The sequence below is a fragment of the Pygoscelis adeliae genome, unplaced genomic scaffold (assembly GCF_000699105.1).
Source record: "Pygoscelis adeliae isolate BGI_AS28 unplaced genomic scaffold, ASM69910v1 Scaffold160, whole genome shotgun sequence".
NCBI classification, from domain to species: Eukaryota; Metazoa; Chordata; class Aves; order Sphenisciformes; family Spheniscidae; genus Pygoscelis; species Pygoscelis adeliae.
This window is the reverse complement of record NW_008824035.1, coordinates 904,326-913,707: the sequence shown is the minus strand read 5'-3', so window position 1 is coordinate 913,707 and position 9,382 is coordinate 904,326.

Genomic DNA, 9,382 nt, shown 5'->3' with positions numbered 1-9,382 from the left:
AAGCAAACCTTTCCCCCCACCCCGCCTGCTGGTTTTCCTTAGTATTAATCAAATAATTGCCTCTTTTGCTTTTAAACATAATTTTCATTATCCTTGTAGTGAACCTACCATAAAAAGGTGTTAATATGGCTTAGAGAGTATCTAAGGTGAAACCCATCTGCGTCCACAGGCCTGCTGGGCACCACACAAACTCCACATTGAAGCAGTTAACCTCGGGTCATACAGTGTATGGTGAATATATGTAATCTTCGGGGAAACTGAAAATGTGGGCAGCAGCATGCTGGCAGGACATCAGACAAAGTTTCTGGCATGAGTTAAACTGGCAGAGCACCAGACTGGTAGTTTGCTCAGTTTAAAATTATAGGAAAGAAAAGAGTTTTGTGGTTTCTTATGTATTTTTAATCCTTTTAAAAGTATAAAAACAAAAAAAGCTTCCTTCTGAAGCATTCGGAATGGTATCATCTGGTTGCTAAATGTAATCTCAGCAGTATTAATTGCAGAAGTTTACTGGATTACTGCAGTTGTAGCTGCAGAGGTTTATGGAGATAGTTGCAAGCACGCTGTCTCTGGTCTGAGGGAACTCCTATTCACAAAAGGGGAATTTGCAGCAGCTGTGTTTGAATAGTCTGTATAAGTTCATTTCCCATAGCTTGAAGCAAGTTAATTCTTTTCAGCAAATGAAAATTAGTTGTATTAAATTATACTAGTAGTTACGTTTTTCTTGCTATTGTTTTTACATGGAGGGGTAATTTATTCCTGTTAGCACTAATGGGAATTGAGCAATAAGTTTGGTCTCCAGTTGTAAGATTACAGACTTAGCTTCAACATTAACCTTACAGTATTAATGCTCAACCGCTGCTGTTTCTCCTTCTTACCCTTTCCTCCCTGGGCAAGCAAACTGAACTCCAAGCAAAATTTCAGAATAATTACTCAAACCTGGCTTCTTAAACTGTTTGCATTTTGGCTCAGTTACGCAGTACAAAACAGAACTGCGGCAATGTTACGGGCTGACTAGCTCACCCATTGCAAGTAAAAAATCCTTTACAATTTTATTAGCGCAACCACAGTGGCTGCTGTTGGACTAGTCTAACTTTTTGCCTAAATATTTTACAATAAAAAAGAGTTTAGGGGGTTGAACTTGAAATTGCTTGTTTGCTGGAAAAATAAATATACATTGGGTAAATAGTAGGGGAAAAGAAGAACTTTACTGTAAAGCCAGTAAGGCTAAAAACCTTTTTACAACCCATTTTTGTTAGCAGTATGCAAAATTATAAAGCTGACCATATAAACACACAGTTTTCACCATGTGTGTTCATTTATGTTTTGCATCTCTTTCAAACAGACCACGAGCTTCATAGTGCTTCTGTTCAGTTTCAGACTGACTAGTTTCAGCACTAGACTACTACTATTTAGAATGTTCATTGCTATGAAAAGTTTTTTATTCAAACATTTCTAGTATTTTCTAAAATAATTTTACTGTAAAGAAAGGCATTGTTCAGGCTGAAACTTCATTTAGGGCTCTACTTCATAGGCTTTTGCTCAGAGCCATGTTATGCCGTAGGTATTTTAAGGTAAACTCAAGATTAATTTGAGAGTTCTATTTAATATCAGTGACATTATAATGACCTTCTGGTCACTCTTTAGAAAGGCTCCTCCTGACTGTAGGTAAAGGATGACAGTCAAGGACTCCTCTGGAATGGTTATAATCCATTGTAGTATCTGTATGTATTCAAAATGCAATTAAAATATCTCCTGAGGACTATGTGAAATAATTACTACACTCATTGATTAGCCCCCTTCTAAATCAATAATTGGAATGTTGAACTTGTTTCCTTTATGTACCAAATGCAGTCAGATTACATTGCAGAATAATAATAATAAAAATTTAACTACAGATGTATTCTGATAGATCTCTTAAAGTTTTGGTGAATGCAAAAGGGAGCAGAGCTAGGCTTCTTTCAATCCTTCCTCCCTTTAAAAAACTTCTGAATAATGAAAATTGTATTTTGTTTTTCAGTTGTTTCTTTTTGAGAGCTTTCAGAAATTTCTCACTCAGCCCCTACTAGAAAAAGCCTTGTCTACTTAGAGGGCTTTTGCTAAGCACTCAGGATGTGTATCGTTCCACTAATTTAGCATCGTTTTGTGCTGACATCAATGTAACCAGCTTTTAAATGTATAGACCTACAAAAGTCCACAGGACTCTGGTCTCCCTTATTCTGGGCTGCTTTCCAAAGGCCAGCCGTCCTCTCCCTTTTAATTGCACATAATCCTACAATCACCCAGAGACAATTGCTGACCACCTATGCTGACTGTAGCTATAGTATCAGAGTAAGATTGTGGGTTTTTTTATTTTTTTCATCAAGAATTAAACTGCTCTCCCGTGCAACAAAAGCAGCTCCCTTCAGTCCAGAGAGTCGATAGGATCATAGTTACTCTGACATCTCGATTGTGAGCAGTTTAAGAAAAACAGTCATAAAAGTTTTTTGGAAAACAGTTGATTAGGTATCCAAGGGTAAAATGTTCTTTAATTTTGGTTTTGCAAAATTAATAACGAGGCAGGGGATTTTTCTTGCAATGTTTCCTATCACCAGAATTTCTCAGCCCCCGTGGGCTGCTTCAGGCCGTTGGCTGGAAGGGTGAGTAGCTCTTGCAGTGAGGCAGGTGAGCGCTGACCCAGAAATCACGGCAGCAGGTGATTTATTACCTTAGTGAGGACTGTGCCTTCCACAGATGGAGGCTTTGGCATGGTTGAACTGGTTTCTTCCAAAAGCTCGTTCATATCTGCACTGCCTGTTAATTGCAATACAAGCAGCTCCTGACGTACTCCATTGACTATTTGGCACCTCTCATTTTAAATGAGAATTACAATTTTAATTAGAAATACTCATCTAGCAGTATAAATCAGGTCAATAAAAGAAGATTTTGCTGAGACATCATATTTGATTGCCCTGCTGACTGCAGTCAGACATGGGGGCTGAGTAATTTTAAAATAGATTACTGTATGAATAAGCAAGTAAATCTCAGAAGCTTCATAAATAATGCTAAGGAAGGAATGTAATTGTAGGTGCTGTAATGATAAGATATGGCAGTTCCACACAGCAGATAAAGGATACAAAATGCAACCATGGAATAGTGCTAGAGAGAAGACAAGACTGAAAGGGTAGAGACAGAAAAAGGACTACACTTTGCAAATAGGGAGCAGGACAGTGAGCCGTGCTGGCCCCTGGGTATACAAAAGGGGATACTTTTTGCTTGAAAATTAGACTATGATAATATACCCAGGAAAATGTCTATTCATCCTGAAATACGTTAGTGTTACTGCCACTGCAAGACATATTTTACCTAATGATTAAGTTTTGAAAATCTAAAATACACAATCAGAAAACTTACTTCTGTGTTGGTTTTTCTTGTTTTATTGGTTTGGTTTTTTTTTTATTTGGACTACTCTCAGGAAAATGAAGGCTTCTAAATAAAATAAGGGTGGTGTTTGGAAGTCCTCTTTACACTTATTATTTGTACAAATAATTACTGTGTTTATTACTAGCTGCATTTGGCAAGAGAAATAGTATCTGATAAGAAGTTAAATCGCCACTACCGAAGGTCACGTTCATTTTAAATGTGATGGGCCAAAGCCCTAACATTTAAATACGTGAAAATGTAGGTATTTATTTTAGATGGTTGGGGTTTGTGTTATGGTTGCATAAGAACCATGCCTTTCCATAAAGAGTGTTTTGCCATTCTGGGATTGACAGGACATTTCTAAAGCTTATTTAAGGTAATAAAAATATTCTTGATGATCTAGTTAGCTTTGGCCAAGCTGATGCGAGTCTTGCCACCATTCACACTCTAATGACATTAGCAGAAAATATACTGTGTAAGAGGGTAGGAAGATTTCAGCATCTGGTTCTCTACCTAAAAGCTGACCTGCTTCTTTACCTGAAAGCCAAGACTATTGGATAAGTTAGTGTAAGAGTCAAAAGAAGAATTCCTTGCAAGTTTTCTTCTTCAACATGGTAACTGAGGTTAACTGTAAGTCCTAAACTAGAAGGCAACTAGTACATTGGACCATAATGGTTCAATAGTTCCATACAGCAGGACATTTTTCTGCAATGAGTCTGCAACGCTCAGGAGACGGCTGTTTATTATCAGCATTGCAGGGAGGAAGAAGAATTATAATAATACTAAGTACGTAAATCATCTTAGGAGGATGCTTTTTCTTTGTACTCTGTTTTTCCTTGGCATGACATAGCCTTGAGGGCATCCATGCATCCTGATCAGCAAGGCTGCTTTTTGTGTAAGTGGCTGAACATTTGTACTTGTAAGGTCTAATACAGTATGGAAGGGGAAAACTTTAGAGAAAGAAGGTAATGAGGGATGTGGTGTGGAATACTGGTACCCCCAAGTCAGTCAATATTCTTGCCCTTCCTAGGCTACAGTTTGGGTTATTCAGCATGTTAGAAAGCGCATATAGTTTTACAAGTTTTTGTAGTGGGGATGCAGGCATCCAGAATCTAACAGATACATAAGTGCATCTCCCTCATTTTTGACAATTACTTGATATAATTTTATACCAAGTTCTTTGTTTTTAAAGAATTTCAGGCACCAAGAATACAGAGTGCGTATTTATTTCTAAGCTTTAAGTAGAACACGTGGTGTATTTTTTAATCTTTGACATACTTTTTAGTTAAGTGTTCACAAGACTGTATATCAAATACAATACCAAGTTTTTCTATCTTTCTACAAGCCAATTTAAGTTTCATCTCAATTTGGTGTATGTCTTTCACAAAACACTAAATGGGGAATATGTGCTTCAAGCATTAAGATGGTGTATGTCCTTTTCTTCATTTACATTGCATTACATTTCACTTTTTTTCTTTGAGGCAGAGAGAGCAGATACGAAATGCGTTGAGTGTATTACAGGGGCACACAATGTGTTTTGTTGTGCCTGGCTTCAAGGAATGTACTATAATGTTTGACTGCTCACAGATTTGCATAATTATCTACTCAGCTGAATACAGGACTGTTGTGCTATATTTCCTGTTATTCAAAAACATTTGGGGAAATGATTTTTCAGTGTACAATTTTATTTTCATACTGATCTCTATTTTGTTTAAGACCATGTTTCATCATTAAATCACTTAATTAAAATAAATCTTCTTACAAAATCCACTTCGGAAATCAACTCTTTTATTGTGCCTCTGAATATATCGTAACATCATTTTTTAAATGAGCACCTCTTATCTCTAGATCATTCTATGTCCTTTGCAGCATTTTAAAACCTTTAGAGAAACCACAAGATACTCTTCCTTACATCACCTTTTAGAAGTGACTTCTGGTGGGCTATGGAGTCTGGTGTGTTACAAATCGTCATTTTGGAAGCAGAGAAAGTAAGGATTCTGCAGCCATATGCAACATAATGTGAACAAGAACTACATATGAAACGAAGACTATCACAAATTAAGTGAACAAAGCACCAGATACTACAGTCAACATGTTGGAGAGGCCCAGGCTTCGTGAAAGAGTCTCTGCTTTTGAATGGAGCATCAGAACTGGCAGCGACAGTGGCTGTAACACAGAAAAGCACTGTATTTTCACAGGGAAATATCTTCAGGGAAAAATATATTTTTCTGTCTTTAATAAAAGTCGGTGGCCCCCACAAAAGATTTCCTCCTACTTTTGTAACGGATTATACTAGTTCCAGTAAAGGATACTGGTCTTTATTCGGCACTTAGGCGAGGGTTCTCCCCACCGAGACTAGGTCTCCTAGTCCAAGGAGACCTTTGCTCTAGAATGTTTAAATGGCAGGTTGTCACTTCTCCTGTGTGTTACGTAAACTCTTTGTAGAATCTAATATTGAAGTGATATTTCTATTATTATAAATCTTCTTCTAGAAAGTAATCTTGTGTTATCTTGCTGCTAGCAGAAATGCGATGCAAGCTAACCTAAAGCATTGAAGGGGAGCTGCTGTGGGAAGAGAAGAGGCTTTGAGACTTGAGCCCTTTCAGACTCGGTTCTCTGTCGTAGTTCTCGATGTTAGACTCAAAAGCCAGTTTCATCCAGATCACTGATAAATGACGCCATGTATTGAGCAATTGCTCATTTTTCCCTCAGTATAAAGACTGGAGTTTGTATAAAGCTCGTGCTGGGTGACACTGCGGCAATTCTGGTAAGCAGTGACTGAGAGAAATACAGAGACTATTTGCCCATTGCAGTGAGGATTGCCTTTTGTAACTTGCTTCCTGTGCTCAAATGTGGTGGGATTCTTGCAGAGATTTTGGCATGGGCAAAAAAGAAGTCAGATTTTTTTAAAATTACCTGTATTAAATAAAAACCATGGTAATTCTTTTTGGATGAGGCAGGTATCTATTCAATGATTACGTCATTTCCAGAACTGACCGTTGCAGGTATGGCAGGAGATGGCACACTGATTCTGGGGGAAAAAATATTACCTATGGCAAAATGTCGTTCTGTGCTTCGAGTATGTCATGGTTTAGGTTGCCATTTGGTATCAGAGAGGTTGCTTCAGCTAACAGTGCTCTCATAGATTTTTGGGATATGGGTAATCTCTACAGGGTGATGGGATGTTGAGGTTTTTTTGCTTATTTTATCCCCACAGAGTGAGAGAAAGAACAATCAGTGCCAGTAAGTACAGGAGCATCACCCCTAAGACAGGCAGCTTTATGCTATAATCTGAGGTGCACTGAATCAGCACGTTTTTCAGCTAGCCTACTCTGTGTGGTGTTCTGGTGTGCCAACTCCATGCTCTTCTGCCAAGCAAACAGCTGTGGGTACTTTGCACAACAACGATCATCCACTTTGCAGGCAGATTTGCTCTTGCTTCTTGAAGGCTGCAGTAGCAGATGTGAATCTTTCTCCATGACTTTTGAACTGACACTGAAGATGCTCAGGTTAAGGCTTTGTTTTACATGTGTTGTCACATTACTGAAGGATGTACTGCCCTGTGGAATGGTGATGCCACAAAGAGACTCATTTGCCTTATGTTTTTTGAGGCTTTTTTGGTGCTACAGATCAGGCTCTTGCTTTGTCAATGTCTCGTCAGAGAAGTCACCACAAATGAGTTGGAGAAGGCGGCTCAGACATTTTCGGCTTCCATCTATGTGGCTCTTAATGTTGTCCACTCGTCCCCCACTCTAGCAACAGAGTTATCTGCTGAGAAGGGTAGATTGCTGTCTATTCAGTCCAAACTACATCAACCCTGTGAGAGGTTTGAGTTGAAATCGGCACTTCTTGAATAAACTGAGCTTTTTTGACAAGGTTAGCTTCGTAAAACACCTATGGCTCTACATAGGTGAGCTGTACATCACAGCCTTGCCAAATGGATAACTGATCAAGAAGAAATAGTTCTTTTCGTGAAAGCCTCTAAAGACTGTAAAAAGCCAGCTTTGTAACGGATAGATAATTAAGGAAAGCAAGAGAAGAAATTATTGTTAAGAATGGGAATTATGACGCTAACACCTTTGGGACAATTAAAAAATAGCAATTAATGACCAGGTGCATGCATTAGTAATAAGCACAGTTCATGATCCTGTATTGTTGTGACCTTCAGCCTACCATTCCCCCTTCTCCACCCTTTGTTTGTCATTCTTTGCGGTGGTGTATCTAAGTAAATTCCAAAGTCCTCAGGGTGGAGTCCTGCCAATTATACCCTTCTCCAAGTGCCATACATGTTTCTATGGCATTATATAAACAGATAACCAAGACTACAATAACACGCATGTCATGAAGCATTTTTAGTATGTGTTTGGTTTTCAGAACTTAAAGGGAGAGTAGAGCAAATCCTGGCCTTGAAAAGGATCGGTAGAGACACACAAGCAGCTAAGGAGACAAACATAAGCACTGTCATTTACTTTTTGGCACCACGTGCTATAATAACCTAAAACATCTTAATTGTAGTCAGCATTTAATTTTACTCCTGTGGATCATTCGGTATGTTCGGAATGCTGCTTGCTTTTCATACTGCACAAAGAACGCTTCTCAACAAAACCAATGTTTTCTACACGTTGTATTTTTATTTGGCAGATGTATTTGAAATCATGTTAGAATGAAGAAAGGGTATGGTCTGGAACTCTGCAGAGATGGTGGAACTCTGTGGGAGAGAGTAAAGCTTTTGAACTTTTTGTCAAAAATATCCACAGCTCAAAATGCTAAAAATCTAGATGGAGGGTCAAGCGAGCAGGAGTTAACACTTGAAAAGCAGCTCTTGTTCTTCGTTGTTATATCTTATTGTGCCAGCTGCATGGTATAACATATTCCGAAGTCTTCAAGAATGCTTTCAGTTTTCTCAAACTGTCTCTCGTCTTCATTTATACTACTTTAGCTAATCTTAATGTAAGCATTGCTGTGACAGCATGACTTAGGTACTGTATTCACCATGCACACAGCAATTACCCATTTCACTGGCAGTGCCATGGCATAAACGAAATTAACCCAGTAACTAATGGTGCACTGCTGAAATTTAAACTTATAACTCTTAAACTCGTATGCTACATTACCATTACTGCCTTTATGGCAAATCTATTATAAAATGGGTGTTTGCAAATTTCTAGGGCAGCTGGTTGGATTGCTTCACAATCAATGTGGCAAACGAATTGCAGCTATTTTAGAACTTTCTCATTTCAACTGATTTCCTAAAGCATGCTTTAGGCTATTTTATAGCCTCAAAAAGGGTCTTTGAAACCACAAGTTAGTCTTTTCACTTTTTTTTTTCCTTTGGACTGCTTAAAGCAAGAGGGTCTGAAGACCCAGTTGCCACTTACGTGCATGAAAAAGAGATTGTCAAACAGGCTCCGTGTGAGATGTGTACTTGTAGAAAAGTAATAAAAAGTAGGTTCTGTTCCTGTTTCAACATGCATATGCAAATGTCAGTGAGAACTTGGTATACCTATTTGTGTTTTTCACTGGACCTAGCCAGCAACATGGTCCCCCAAGACTTCGCAAACTGCATCATAAATGCGATGTAAGAAGCATAAGCCTGTGCAGTCACTGCTGGTAAGCGCACGCAAGTTTTGTTATTGTGGTTGTGGGTTTCTTTGTCAGATCCCCAGCTATGCTAGACCAGGAAAGAAAGGAAACACTGCAGACTTCGCACGTCTCCCCGTGGCCTCCCCGGCACCAGCGGCACGCGTGGATGGCTTTGTGCAGCTGACCTTTACGCCATCGCACCTAGTGCACCTTTCCCCTTCGTTCGAGTACTCATGGATGCAGCACACACACCGATAAGCCTCATTAAAGTGTTCAGATTAAGTACAGCCCTTTGACTAGGAGATGCTATCGGTGCCTCCCGCCCGAACCGGCGGCTCTCCTTGCCCTGGGCTCCGTGAGGCGGCGAAACAAAATGGCTCTCCTGCAGCTGCCCCGGACT